Raw genomic sequence first — 15881 nt, 5'->3', positions numbered from 1 at the left:
TCCCTCCATCCTTGGGTGTCCTCCTGGGGTGGGTAAGGGTGGCAGGGGGTGTCCCTGGGGGCATGGGAGGGCACCTCTGGGCTCCTTCCGAGCCCATAGGTCCCTTAACGCCTGCCCTGACCAGGCGCTAAAAAATTACGCTAAAGCGGCTGGACGTCATTTTTTTTTACCCGCCCACTCCCGGGCGTCATTTTTGCCCGGGAGTATAAATACGGCGCACATGCCTCGGAGTCATTTTTTAGACGGGAACGCCTACCTTGCATATCATTAACGCAAGGAAGGTATCCACGCAAAAAAATGACGCAAACTCCAAGATCTTTGGTGCTAGACGGGTCTAACGCCAAAGTATAAATATGGAGTTAGTTTTGCGTCGGATTTGCGTAAAAAAAAACAACGCAATTCCGGCGCAACCAGAGTATAAATATGCCCCTTCATGTTTTATGGTCAACTTAGGGCACAACAATATAGGTTACCATATGTATAAGAATGGCCCACAGGTGTTTCACTTTACACTTGATTGTGAACACAGCGACCTCCATAACTAGTCTTACTTTCTAATATGAGTCACCAATAGATAAGGAATATAATTTAGGAGTATTTTTTGATGGTGAACTACAATTTCTTTTGATTAAACATGGTATCCAAACCTGCATTGCATCACATTTTTCAGCAAAAAGGGGTAAGGCTATTGTTTTACCATTCTCAGAAAATGTTTCATCCTCACCATGGAATTTTCACATGTGGATTACTCTTCCAGTTTATATACTGACCTTCTTGTGCTTCTCTCTCAAAACCCCAAGAAGTCTGTTATTGTCTTAAGCAACATTATCACATCACTCCAGGCTTACAAGCTCTCCATTTACTCCCAGTAAAAGAAAATGTGGCCTTCAAAACGTCTTGTATTTTCTCCTTGGGTAGTCCCCAACTACTTCACAAAGCTGTTAACATTTGTTCCTCCCAAACAGCTGTCTCAGGACCATTTGAAGAGATTTGAAGGTCTGACACTTCATGTTCTCTGCTCCTTCTGCGAAACTCCCAACCAGTGAATTTAAAACTTGAGCAGGACCATAAATACCCACCTATTCTCCTTAGTGTTTGGGTGATCCCATATACTTAACATCATCCCTTACTGGGTGATTTTTGTTAGCCCTGCCCATAATACATCTACACCCAGTACTCCTATCCCACTGTTGGCTTTCAGGACTCTGTTTTTAGGACATTGTTGTCTTTCTAGGGCATGCACATAGTCGTGGGAAAAAAACATTGACTCATCCTTAATAGAGGAATTAACAGTATCATCAACACTGCAATTTCCAATTACCTGCAAATTGTATGTGTAACCACACTCAAAGCTCTTTCGGGACTTGTGCAGATCATTAGCAGCTCTTTGAAAAAATCCAAATAAGTAAATAAATAAATACATAGATACATTGTAATCTGTATTTAAACAAAAAATTGTGATACCAACTATTTAATTTAAGTGATTGGAGGGTACAAATCTACCCATAAATATACCATGCTCAGAGAACATACAACCTCTTCCCTGACACTTCTCTGGCCTTTTATTTAAAGAAAAGGGATGACTAAATGGTAATTATGCAGAAAAGCTCTTCTTGGGGACAAACACAATAGAACTTTGAAAGAAAGAGCACTTAACTACTTACTAGGAACAGTATGGAGGTCAGCCTTTTGCCTTTTCTCAACCAATGAAGCATCTTTGAAATAATGGTAATATTAGTAGACAGAGAAGCTATCTTAGTAACATTTAAACTAACAGTCCTCTTGGAATTCCAGTCAATTATACATGTCCTGCATTCACATTGGTTTTAAATTAGGAGGAGGTCTGTGAATATGATAGTGAGCCATTGGTGTCCTTAAAGAAGTGCATATATTGGAAAAAACAAGCATTTGCCAAAACATTGTTTTGCTGCAGCCACCTGGGCTTTGTAGTAGATTTAAAATGTAAAGAATGCCCAAATTCCCAAGATAAGAAGAACAATGACCTGTATATTCTAACAAATGCTCCTATAGACACAGAATGGGAAAAATCATTTGACACATCAGGCCCAGTGTTCAATTTTGCAGCCCTTTGGACTTACTAGTGTACATCAGAGTTAAACCAGCTACACATTCAATTTATGTCTAGATGATGTGAGAGGTTTTGCCTGCACTCTGTTTCATTGAAATTTGTAGTGCATCTTAAGTGCCTCAAATTTCTGCAGTGACCTGGTTGCACTTAGGTCTAAATAGACCTAAAATTTGCAATTCATTTTTCTGTCGCTGGCAAGAGCAGACACTTGATAATTCCTTTTCTATTCCTAATGAAAATATTTGTTTCTGAACATGTCTGCCTTTATAATCAGAATTAATGTTCTGGCCCTTCTCCCCACCGCATTGTATCTCGTAGTGACAATGTAGTTCTTCAACAAAATAGGATTGCACTGCCAATACCAATATGTTAAAGATGTGACCTTATCTCCTGCTACAGCACCTTGTGCTGGTCAAAGCCTTGCCAAGAGTCACAGGTCTCTCTCAGTTGTATCACAGGCACTGCTCAGCTTGAGTCTTCCCACTTAATTAAATGGAAAAGCTTTGTAAAGGCCATCATCAGAGAGTCAGTTGAGAGAAGCTGTTCTGCACATCTGATGCCCATGGAGGCACACTGTCCACAGCCTGATATATATATTTTTTTAACTTTGGTTTTCACCTTCATCTTCCCCATTCTGATTGGAATGCTCACATGAGAAATCATGTGACATTTTAGCCCCGGAAAAGAGAGGGCAAATGTAATTCAATTCATCAGCCTAATACACCTCTCTGCAAGTAAACATCTGTGAATATAATATATCTTTTCCAACCTCATCTATGACTACCAACATTTAGCTGAGGACTGATTTAAGATTTAGAAGCCCATCTGCCAAATTTGTCACATTATAAGCACCCTGCTTCAGAAGCATGGCTGTTTCCCCAGAAGTAATTACTGTTTTGTTAGTGAGTGGTGCTTCAGGAGAATATTGTCATTGGAGAGTGCAACAATTTCACCATTCCATAGTTGCATAAGGGACCTGCACCAATGATGTGGGCAGGAAATGCCCCTCCAAACTGGCAGTACATTTCATTTAACGATTACAATTGTCCGATTGATAGTTTCTCTCCACTCATGAGCAAGATTATTTTTATTGCCCAAGTCAGAGTTGATGGCAGCACCATCATTGTGCACATCATCTTCCACCAACCACTGGATGGGCAGAAGAATGGCTGGGTGGTAGAAGTACTCAAATCTTTAGCTGCCATGCATAGGGCACAAAGGGATACCATTAGTCACAAAAGACTACCTATGGATAGCAAAAAAATATTCTTTGGAGTCTGGAGTGTGATATAAAAAGAAAAACTATAGCCATGGTTAAAAAGCAGGTGCTTTGGCCAACCAGACTGAGGACCTGATTACGAGTCAGGGGGTCTCAAGACCACTAGACTCGCGGTAGCGGTCAGAGTGCTGTGGCTGTGGAGATCTGACTGCCACATTACGTCCCTGTCAGTCCGACTGCCAGGGTGCCACCATACCTGCCAGGATCTCAGATCCAGCCGGGATAACGACAATCTTGGCTGTGATCAGCCAGGCCGGTGCGGAAGTCGGCACTGCCCTGCTGATTACAACCTTGTTCTTTGCCAGCCTTTCCATGACAGTCTGACCACCATGAAAAGGGTGGTGAAGAACAAGTGCAGGGGACCAGAGGGGGGCCCCTGCCCAGCACCCTTGCATTTCAAGGATGCTGATGCACTCTGCGTGCTACTGCATTACAGCTGGCTCTATTATGAGCTGGTGGCAATTCTGCAGCACCTTTCCCACTGGGCTGACAAGAAGGACCCTTGGTTCCTGCCCATCAGCTCAGTGGGAAAAGTGTAGTAGGGCCGGGGAAGAGACCGCCACGTCGTTGGCGGTCTCCTCACCCCGGTACCGGTGGTTGCTCTGAATGGTGGTCTTTAAACCAGCAGATTCACGCTGGCAGCCGGACCCCCACACTCCAGGTGGTACGATTGCCAAATTAAGACGCTGGCAGTCAAACAGCCACCACCACCAGGAACAAGATTCCCGGCGAGTTGGAGGCAGTCGGAGTTGTGGTTAGCAATGACGGCACCGAGTTCAGCATTGCCGCGCTGATCACAAGTCCAGTTTCCAACAGCATTTTCATGGCTGGGACACTGCCATGAAAAGGCTAGTGGGAATCCAGTACTGGGTGGTACAGGGAGGCCCCTGAACTGCCCACAACCTTGTCATGGACAGTGCAGGGGCCCCCTGACCAGCACCCTCGGAATGCACACTGTCTGCTATGGGTTCTGGGAGCACCCTCTGTGAGACGCCACTGCAGCGTTTCCACTGAACTGACTGGTCGAAACATCAGATTTCTGAGGTTTCTACCAGTCAGCCCAGTGGAAACCTTGTAATGGGAGGGGGGACCGCCATGACGGGCTCCTTTCCACAGGGCTGGTTGGCCGACGATCTGCCCGTCAACCGTCAACCTTGTAATGAGGCCCTAGACTCCTGTAGCAGACCACATGCTACCTCTTTAAGGCACTTGAGTAAATGCACTTAGCATGCTTCCCCTCAAAGACTGTTTCCCAACTCACACTTCTCATCAGTGCAAGAGGTGTGCATCTGCAGCAAAAGGCAATGTGTATTACTAATCCCAAATACAAAAAATAGTTTTTTCATTAATCTACACTTGTTCCTTGAATGATAATCAGTGTCTCATTGGGCTAGAAAATGGGTTCTTAACCTGTGCTCTGTGGACCTCTGGGGGTCCACAAAGCCAACTCACAGGGTCTGAAACTGTTGAAAATTCAATAACATTAGCAGTTTAATACTGAATATATACATAAGAAAGCAAAATGTAAACTTGAACATTTTAAAACTTTGGAGGAATGTGAAACTGAAGGCTAAAAATTCACTTGCGGGAGAAGCATAAGTACTGCAAACAATAGTAATGGTTGATTAGTGGCCTCAATTGAAGTGCTGGTGTGGGTTAACAAAAAGAAAGGACAAGTTAGGAGCAACAAAGACATCTACTATAGCATAGCATATTTTCTGCCCTTGAAAAATACAACTTTTAAAAAGATACAATCCTCCTAGTCAAAGTAAAATGTTGACTTTTGAATACGTTTGTAAATTAATGAAAATAATTAATGATTTATGTGTTTGTTTGATGTATACCTGTTTTTGTAGGTCTGTGTATTTTTTCAGGTTCAGTTTGTAGATGTTGCCTATGAGGGTGTCTCCAGCATCAAATAGTGATTTCTTGGGGGTTCATAGAAGTCAAAAGATTAAGGGCCTTATTACGAGGCTGGCAGTCTTGAGACCTCCAGTGCTGCAGTGGTTGTCGGGCTGCTGTACTCCTGGCAATCCAACAGCCACATTACGACCCTGGTAGTTGGACTGTCAGGGGACCACTTTCCCTGCCAGGAACATGGTTCTCAATGGACTGAAGGCGGTCAGACTCATAGTCAGCCACAGTGGCACTGAGTTCAGCACCACAATGCTGATCATGAGTTTCCTTTCTGCCAGTCGTTTCATGGCGGTTGAATTTGCTGTGATAATCCCCTCAGGTTAACATATATCAAACCTTCCATTTGCAAACTCTGTGAGCAGTGTCCTTCCAATATTTGTGATCCTTTAGGTGCTTTGACAATATATCAGTAAAAAAACCTTGTGATACAAAAACATTATGTTAAAAATATCAGGATGTCAGAACTACTGTTGACAGGTATATCAATGTTAAAAATATTCTTTTTTAGCATTTTAGCACTGTAAAAAATATCATTGTAGAACATATTGTATGCAATATTAGTTGTAAGTTTTAATTAGTATGTAACTTATTGTTGTGTGTTAAATTGTGTACGTTTATTATTTTTTTTGTTTTTTTGTGTGTTTCTAGTAAGATCATTTATTAGTTATGGATTTGCTGACATTTCAACTTTATAGCTGAAATAACTTATATAAATAATGGTTTTGTAATTCTTTATAAGTGGCAGGTTATTTGAATGTTAGGTTACAAGGGTGGAGAGATTTTTAAAAAGAGTAAATTATGTACATAAGTATCAACAAACCTCCTAAAAATAATAATACAATAAATCATTATCATTCGATTGATCAAGTTGTACATCAACAATCCTGGTTCGCTTAGATTCCATTTACTTAACCTAATTAAATAATCTCGTAAACCTAGGTACAATATGTCAAATTTTTTCCACATGATAATACTTTGGATCTTACAGTTGGACACAAAGATGGCATCCTTCTATTAATTTAGTCCTACGGTATGGGATGCTAGCTCTCGATCAACAATTCTAAGCTTTCCCCGCTCTTGTTAACAATCACAATTGTTCGTCAATTTTCCTAGTACTAGTGTCAGCAAGAGTACTTTATGTCACTTCTCTATCTCCCGTACTAGGACAATATAATGTTGACAGCGTCCATTAAGATATATTTAAGCAGAGGAGAGATTAAGCAACTACATGGCCTGTCCCAAAGAAACTATGAGATCTAATTGAATTATGAGATGCAAGATGCTAAAACAAATTCAATTAATTAAAATCTGTGCTCAATATTTTCAGCACTTAGGGCCATATTTATACTCTGTTTGCGCTGGATTTGCGTAGTTTTTTTTTACGCAAATTCGACGCAAAACGAACTCCATATTTATACTCTGGTGTTAGACGCGTCTAGCGCCAAAGTTCATGGAGTTTGCGTTATTTTTTAGCGTGGACACCTACTTTGCGTTAATGATATGCAAGGTAGGCGTTCCCTTCTAAAAAATGACTCCGAGGCATGTGCACCGTATTTATACTCCCGGGCAAAAATGACGCCCGGGAGTGGGCGGGTAAAAAAATGACGTCCAGCCGCTTTTGCGTCGTTTTTTAGCGCCTGGTCAGGGCAGGCGTTAAGGGACCTGTGGGCTCGGAAGGAGCCCAGAGGTGCCCTCCCATGCCCCCAGGGACACCCCCTGCCACCCTTGCCCACCCCAGGAGGACGCCCAAGGATGGAGGGACCCATCCCAGGGAACTTAAGGTAAGTTCAGGTAAGTATTTTTTTTTTGTGGCATAGGGGGGCCTGATTGTGCCCCCCTACATGCCACTATGCTCAATGACCATGCCCAGGGGACATAAGTCCCCTGGGCATGGCCATTGGGCAAGGGGGCATGACTCCTGTCTTTGCTAAGAGAGGAGTCATTTCAATGGGGGTTGGGAGTCCAAAAAAATTGCGCAAATCGGGTTGAGGCGAAAATTTTGCCTCAGCCTGACTTGCCCCATTTTTTTACGCCCAAGCTCCATATTCCCCTACGCCGGCGCTGCCTGGTGTAAGTAATTTTTTTTGGCGCACACCAGGCAGCTCCGCCGGCTAACGTCATTGAATAAATACGGCGCCCGCATGGCGCTTCAGAATGGCGTTAGCCGGCGTTAGATTTTTTGACGCACAACTGCGTTGGCGCAGTTGTGCGTCGAAAAGTATAAATATGGCCCTTAATATACAAAAGTATCTATCTGAAATACTTTTACAACAATAGGAGAATGGTCTTATCTTTAGGTTACAATTGAAATTGCATAGCCTATGATATTTCAGAGATTTAGGGCCTCTTTGTCTCTAATATATGGTGCTGCTAGTAGGAATCAGCTTATTCCAAATACTATATAAGCAGTGGTATCGGACCTCAAAATTCTTGCCGCTTCCTTGTACTTCGTTATTCCTAGATTAATACAAATCGGGAGGATCCACGTCCTTCTAGGCTTATCATAAGCTTTGCAAAACAATAGCACATGCTCAATAGTTTCAATACTCCTCATATTGCACAAGTTGCAAATTGAATCATCTCTATTATTTCTCAACCGGTCCCATTTTACAATGTATGCCTTAATTTGCAAGATTTCATACCAAAAGTTCATGTAAAGTATTTTTACACGCCTTGGATGTATTACATATTGCCATTCTTCAAAGTTGCGTTTTGGGTTACGATTCAGAAACTGGGTGGTTAATCTTCCAAAATTCACATTTCGATGGAGTTTAGAAAGATAATGCTCCCAGTACACTTGTTTTAGGAGAACCTTTGAATGCACAGTAAAAGTATAAGGATCGTTCGAGAAGGATTTAAGCCCCAGTTTCAGAAACCAGAACCTCACATGGCGAAGCCAAGGGAAACATACAGATCTATCGAAATCGACTAGCTCCATTAGTGCTTCTCTGTAAGGAGCCAAATCTTGTACTGTCCGAAGCCTGCACCAATACAGCATAGGTCTTAATATTGCCAAATAATCAATTTGCTTTATACTCAGGTCTAGGAACATTAGGATCAGGGTTGTTGAGGCAGGTAACCCTAGTTTACTTCTCATAAATATGTTTTCTTGTAACATTAGTTGTTTCAGATTTGCTGATCCCCATAACTCTCCCCAGTATAAAACAGCAGCTTGTGCTTTGAATCTGTAAACATCGAGCACAGTGGATACTGCTGCTGCCCTTGGTTTTTGGTATTTGGTACTAATCACTGTGGTATTATGCACAGGGATAAACATGGATCAAAATATTCCTTCTAAGGAGTCTGTGGGGTGTAACAATTAAGGGCCAGATGTAGCAAAAATAAAAATTACGACTCGCATTTTGCGAGTTGAGGCGACTCGCAAAATGCGAGTCGCAAATTGGAATGTCAGAAAAAAAAGCGATCCGATTTTGCGACTCGCAGCCGGACTCGCAACGCTGTGTGCGAGTCCGCAGTTTGCGAGGTCGCTGTTTGCGAGTGTGCAAAAAACGAACTCGCAATTAGCGAGTGGGTGTCGCAAATTGCGATAACCTTCAAAATTGCTTGCAGATGCAGCAGAACACTCCAGAAAGCATACCAGAACACTCTGGAAACACTTCCTGGCACATGATGATGACATCACAGCCAGGAAGTTAACAAATACACCTGGGAGGAGTGTCTCTGCCACTGACAGTAGGGTGCTGAGGAGTGGTAGGCACAGCACCATGGACGCAGCAGGGACCAGCCAGGCTGGCAGGAGGGGCAGGAGATCATAGATAACAGCCAGGACAGATTAATGTGGCACATGGCGTTAATGTGCCACATGACTGGTGCCCATGGACAATTTCAACTTGTATATAGTTTCTTCATGACATTAATAAAACAGTTATTTTTGTTCCACTTAACAAATGGTTAATAGGTGAGTATGGTGGGAGTTGACACGTACAGTCCAAAATATTGCGTTGCAATGTGGTCCCATCTCAGTCTGCCTTGATTAGCTAGACTCCTATCCCCATGATGGCGATGTGGTTGTTCTTGCTCTTCATCATCAGGATCTGGGTCTGCAGGGGTGAGAGGTAGCCCACATCGGGTGGCTATGAGGTGGAGGATGGCGCATGCGACCACAATTTTGAAAGCGGTAATGGGGGTGTATTGGAGGGCGCCTCCACTGCGGTGGAGGCATCTGAATCTTGCCTTCAGCAGTCCGAAGGTGCGCTCGATCAGGTTCCTGGTCCTCTTATGTGCACTGTTGTATTGCCTCTCTGATTCAGTTCTGGGTGTTAAAAACGGAGTCATGATCCAAGGCCTGAGAGCATATGCACTGTCACCTGTTGGGCACAAAAGTACACGGTTAGGAAGTCCAGATTGTCGTGCACAGTGACCTGTGTGTATGTCTGCAAGTGTCTGTGGCTCTAACTAGGAGGAAACCGTCTCCAACTTCCCCACGTTCCAGGCGTTGATGTATCCCACTATGCCTAAAAATGTATGAGTCATGGGTACTGCCAGGAAACTTAGCTACGATGTCCGTGATGACATAATGGGCATCACAAACAACCTGTATGTTGAGTGAGTGGGTACACTTCCTGTTGCGGAAAATGTGTTCCAGATTAGCAGGGGGGCATATTTGAATGTGTGTCCCATCTACACACCCTATGACATGAGGAAAGTGGGCAATGCGGTAAAAGTCCAGCTTGGTGCTGTTAATTTCTGCCTCATTCCTTGGTAAGTATATGAAGTGAGACATGTGCGTGACTAAGGCTTCTAGGAATGCCCTGAGGAACCTTGACACTGCACTTTGGGATACCCCACCTGCCACGGCAATGACCCCCTGATAGCTCCCTGAGGCCAAGAGGTGCAGTGCGCATAGTACTTGCACATGCGTAGGGATGGCGCAGCCACGCAGAGTCTTGTGTTCTAGCTGTGGTTTCAGTAAATCTATTAATTCTAGAATTGCTGCGCTGCTAAGGCGGTATTTGTCATAGATCTCCTCTTCAGTTTGCTGAAAAAGAGTCTGCCTGGTTCTTTATATCTTCTGTCTGTGGCCCCTCCTCCTCCTCTGCTGGGCTGCATAGACTCTCCTCCACACTGCTATCAGGTATATCTCCGCCATCTTGAGTAACCCAGATGCCTTCTGGGTCCCCTTTTATACTTTGGTAATGGTTACCACCTGCTCTGAGTTAGTGGTAAATGGGACATGCAAACTGGCCTTTTTGCGACTAGTCGTAATTTGCGAGATGCAATTGCATATGGGTTGCGACTCGCAAATTGCGACTTGCAATTTGCGGGTCGCAAAATGGGGTCGCACCGGATGCGACTCGCAAACGGGTCCCATCGCTTTTTGCGAGTCGGAAATGGGCTTTTTGCGAGTCGGAAATGGGCTTTTTGCATCCCATTTCCGATTTTGCACTGTCGCAAATTGCGATTCAGCCCGTTTGCGAGTCGCAATCGTTTGCTACATCTGGCCCTAAATATGTTGTTTTGTTTCCATTGATTTCTAACCCATTTTCCATACAAAACCCATTCAATTTCTCTAGTAGGGACTAGAGCCCCATAGGCGTTTGAGACATTAAGATAGTATTCTCGGCAAAAAGCAGAACAGGGACATTATCCCTGCTTAATCTCTGGGAATCATGTACACATTGTTTAAGGTGATGAACTACATCATTGATATACTGTAGAGAGAAAATAGGGTAGGTGCAAGTATGCACCCATGTCTCACTCCCCTATTTATTCGGATAGGATCTGTTAGTTCCCCGTTTGGATCCCATCTAACCTTTGCATAGTTATTTTCATGCAGCCTGATTATCTGAGCTAGGAGATGTTCTAGAATACCTAGTTTCCTTAGAGTGGCCCATAGGTTACCCCTCGGAACCAGGACAAAGGCAGCACGTAGATCTAGAAATACTAAATAGAGATGACTTTTTTGCAATTTAGAATATTTCCACATAATGCATAAAAGCCTGAAGACCTGATCGATTGCACTAGTTCTCAGCCTGAAACCTGCTTGGCAAGATGATAAAATATTTCCCTCCTCCATCCAATTAGCAATTTTTTGTAGCACCTTTTTGACATCGATTTTTTGTGATGCATCAATTAAGCTGATCGGCCCTATAGTTCCCGGGCTCTTGCCTGGATCCTTTTTTATAGACTGGAATAATTTCCGCTCCTTTCCACATCTCAGGAATGGGGCCTTTTCTTGCTATTGCATTGCTTAGTAGGTTTCTGTATGGGGACCAAATGTCAATATTATGTTTAAATAATTCTACTGGGATCTTGTCCAGGCATAGTGATTTGCCTGATTTCATAGTTTGTATAGCCGCCACTGTTTCATCTAGACTAAAGTAGATATTCTCTGCTGGGACTACTATCAATTGCTCCTGGTAGGAGGAGGGTGGTAGAAGTGGTTAATGGAATCTGAATAGAAATCAGTAAAATGACAGACCCATGTAGCAGAATCTATATGATGCTCAGTGTTAGATATCCCCTCTTTTCTCCCATATGCAAACTATCCTCCAAAACGTTATTGTATCTTTTTGCTTAGCTGCAATAAGAAGGTCAATCCAATTTTGTTCCTCCCAACTTTTCTCTACCTTGGTCAAGATTGTCCTGTAGCTAGCCCTAGCTTGTCGTATTCCTGTGGGATTTTTTGATTGTAGAGCTTGGAATAATATATTTTTCCCTTCTTTGCATTCAGATGTATATCAGGGGTTACATTTCCTAATGGTGTTTTCTCTTTGATATGCCTTTTGTTGGATCATTTGAGTAAAATAGGTCCTCAGTGTAAGTATTGGTATTTCATTAGGCCGTGCATAGACATATGGGTTCAACAAGTTAGCAAATTGGGTATAGATATATATATATTTGCCATAGCCTCCAAAGTGCTCAATACTGATGGCCATTTTACTGATCTGTGATTGTTACTGACAGAGTTTTTTTTTTCAGTCCTGCCAATTTTAAATGTCTTTATCCTATCCCATGAGATTGTGCTACATATAATATAATTGCGTCTTGATCGTACCCTACCTTTTTGGAATGTATCCAGGTTAGAGTCCTCCTGTACTATTCTGCCATTGCATGCCCTTAACCCGTGTTGTACCGTTAAAACTCATAATTTGCAGGGCCGCAGCCGCGCAAGGAACTGTTTCTTCGGTGGTGAAAAGGGGAACACCTCTTGCTATATCTTCATCTTCTAACAAATGGTCCAATCCGACTATGGGTTAATAATTACAGTTAAAATTACCTCCTATTATTATTGGTTCACATGCAGAGATGTTTCGTAACATAGTGTCTAATATGCTTATTGCACATGACTCCTGGTTTGTTCTCCTAGGTCTTATATAGACATTAAATAGATGGTATAAGATTTTGTTTTTAGTACTAATTGATACCCCCAAAATATCAGGTGAGGCTATATTATGCAGGTTTATCTCAACATTTAGGGAACTTTTTACCCATAAGACCCCACATGCTCTCCCACTTGATGCCGGGATGGCTCTCACAAAATAAGTTTTATAACCCAACTTGTACGGTGGTTCCACTAACCAAGTCTCCTGGAAGAGACACAGATGAAATTGGTCGACATAATCATGCCAATCTGGATCAGTTAGCTTGCTCTTTAGGCCCGCCACGTTCCATGATAATATGGAGACAGTATCCCTAACTATTGAGCACACAGATCTTGTTGCCAATCCCTGGGATAGAACAGGGTCATTGTGATCAGGAATTGACCCCACATCCCTCCCAAGCCTCATATTCTGCTGGCTATTGTCACCTAGAGTTTCATCTGTTGTTACATATGGGGTCAAGTCCTGGACCGATGGTTTAGGATGGATCAGTCAGTCTATGGTCTTAAGTTCACTATCTCTTTTTGGCCTTACTTCCTGTTTCAATCCTCTTTGGCTATCTCTCAAGGTTAGGGAATCTGGGGAAAAGGGATTAAATAATCTAAACCTCATATCTGATTTTAAAGAGGTTCCAGATCTCAACTCCATGATGATAAGGCCATCTATTAAATCTCTTATCCTTCACTGTTATTGTAATGATGTCATACCTTCTATTACCACCTGACAGCCTTTCTGCTTTTACAGTATCTGAACGTATAAATAATAAGCATTGTCGCTTAGGTCTAATCCAGTGGGTAAGCTTATTTTTTAGGGAGTCCCCGTCTTCCATCCCTGGGTGATTCACTTTAGGCACATTGGTTAAATAGACTACATGTTCATTGGAGTTCCTCAAACTAATCTCATGATGTCACATATTTATGGAGCTGTTTGCACTCCTATTGAGAGGTTGATCATGTAATTTTGCCAAGTGCCTCACTTCTTTTTCAGGCGCCCATGCCTCAAGACAGCCCTCCCAAGAAATTCTACATACTTTCTTGTGCGATTCACCTAGTTGGGAACCAATACACCATCCATACCCTGCTGTTACGTTTGTTGTCCCTTCCTCTTTGTCCATGTGTCAGGTAGGTGGCATTACACTGTTCTGCGTTTTTTTATGCTGTGCTAGGGATCGTAGGGGAGTTAGAAATCTATGTAGTGGATGCAAGGGTCTAGGAGAGTTTCTTTTTATGTCTAGCTCTCCATTATTTACCATTCCCTTTGTATCCTTTGCATGTTTTACTAGGATTTCTACCAGGCACCTTAATTCCTTAACCTCTTGTGTTAGATTACTAATGATCTCATATAAATCTGGATTATCCCTCTTTTTATATTTCAAGCTGATGTTCTGATCTTGATGTAGTATTACTGTTTCATCTCCAGCCCATTGTGTTACAGAGTCAAAATGAAGCCAGTTATCTATATAATTTTTCCCAGCTGCATTGTTTAGACCGTCTTTCTCCAAAACGGCATACCTATTGTGACAGATTAAGCCACTCTCTTGCGGTACGTCCTCCCCTTCAATACTTTGACGTTGTTGTGGGGATTGGCATAGGGCCTGTGCAGATTTGACTTTCCCTCTTCCTATTATAATAGTATCAGGATTTTGGCTAGTTGATGGTCGAACGTCACTGTTCCTCACCTCAGTGGTTTTTATCTTATGTGTCCCTATCTTTTTTGTATAAAAGGACGTGATCTTTTTTGGGGTGCTTCCTATAGTTAAGACTTATCGGAAAACAGGGATTCAACCTCTTCTATCAAATCGTCAATCTCTGAGATAGTGCAGTTATCCCCTGCATGCCTTGTCTTCTTGGGTATCTTCCCCTTACCCATAGAGAGCTCAATTACCCATTATCCATTCAATTCAAAGTACATTTTAAGCTAATAATTATAGTGATATTCAAACTAATATTTCACAATTGTTAATTTATTTTGATACTATTTTAATACATGTGATTTAATATTCATTTAAATATATATATATATATATATATATTTAAATACTAAAAGAAATTAATTATTAAAATAATTTAGAAACTAAAAATATTTAAACATTTATTTTAGTATAATTTTACATAAAATGAAAAAATTGTATACATTTTCTTGGAACTAATTTTTGATAATACAAATGTTTTACTTGTATCATTTTAACAATTTGATATATTTTAATTTACTTTTAAATATATATAATATGAAAAATCTAATATTTATTACTAAATAGAGCATATTAATGGTATGAAATTTAAAACAAAACTAAGTTTTGCAAATTATTAAATCATTGAGAAATTTAAATTTTTTAAACATTTATTTTAGTAAGGTAAAATAATGAGCAATTATTTTAGATAAACATTTACAATTTTATAATTGTTTAGAAAATAATTTCAAATCATACAAATATTTTATATTTATGTTGTTTTAAAATTATGGTCTAAGAATATATATATATATTTTGTTTTAAATAAAAATAGTGTTAATTTTTACATTTCTGATTGTTAATTTTGTATAGTGATTCAATTTGTTTATGGTGTAACAATTAGGAATGACAATAAGCAAAGCAGACAGTGAACATTGCAATTGTGCTGGCCAGGGGGACTCCTGCACTGCCCATGTAAAGTGCACCTGTTCTCTGCCACCCTTTTCATGACAGTGCTACTGCCATGAAATTGCTGGCAGAGAACATGGTCATAATCCCCACGGCAGCGCTGCCCTGGCAGATTAGGACCATCTCAACTGCCAGGATCTCTGATCCTGGTGGTGCTGGTAGTCCGACAGCGGCATGACCGCCTTGGTCGTAATGAGGCCCAAAGTTGTTGATTATGGCAGAATGATTTGGAAACAGCTAGGGAGCTGGTACTATGCAATATTCAGCCAAAGATTGCTAGATAAGATAGCTTTGACACATAACCACCTTGATGATGTTGCTTTGTTTGTGTCAGTGTCCTTGTAATGTACTTTGTTTTCCATTTGCTAGCTATGTGACTTTTATGGTTTCAAGCCTATACTTCTTTTTTTTTTTTTTTCTTTGTACAGGTACCTTCATCATGGCATCTTCATGTAGGCGTTTCAGAGTTGTGATATTGGCAGGTATCTGATTCTGTTCTGACATACAAAGTAGACATGGACTGTTCGAGGTAATGTAGGTTGCAGAGTTTGGATGCCTGAGACACTTTGCACTTGTTTTGTGTCTTGTGGTGGGCTTTATGCATCATGTGTGTCT

This window comes from Pleurodeles waltl, chromosome 1_2 (genome assembly GCF_031143425.1).
Source record: "Pleurodeles waltl isolate 20211129_DDA chromosome 1_2, aPleWal1.hap1.20221129, whole genome shotgun sequence".
NCBI classification, from domain to species: domain Eukaryota; kingdom Metazoa; phylum Chordata; class Amphibia; order Caudata; family Salamandridae; genus Pleurodeles; species Pleurodeles waltl.
The sequence above is the reverse complement of the archived record's forward strand: the minus strand, read 5'-3'. Positions refer to the sequence as shown.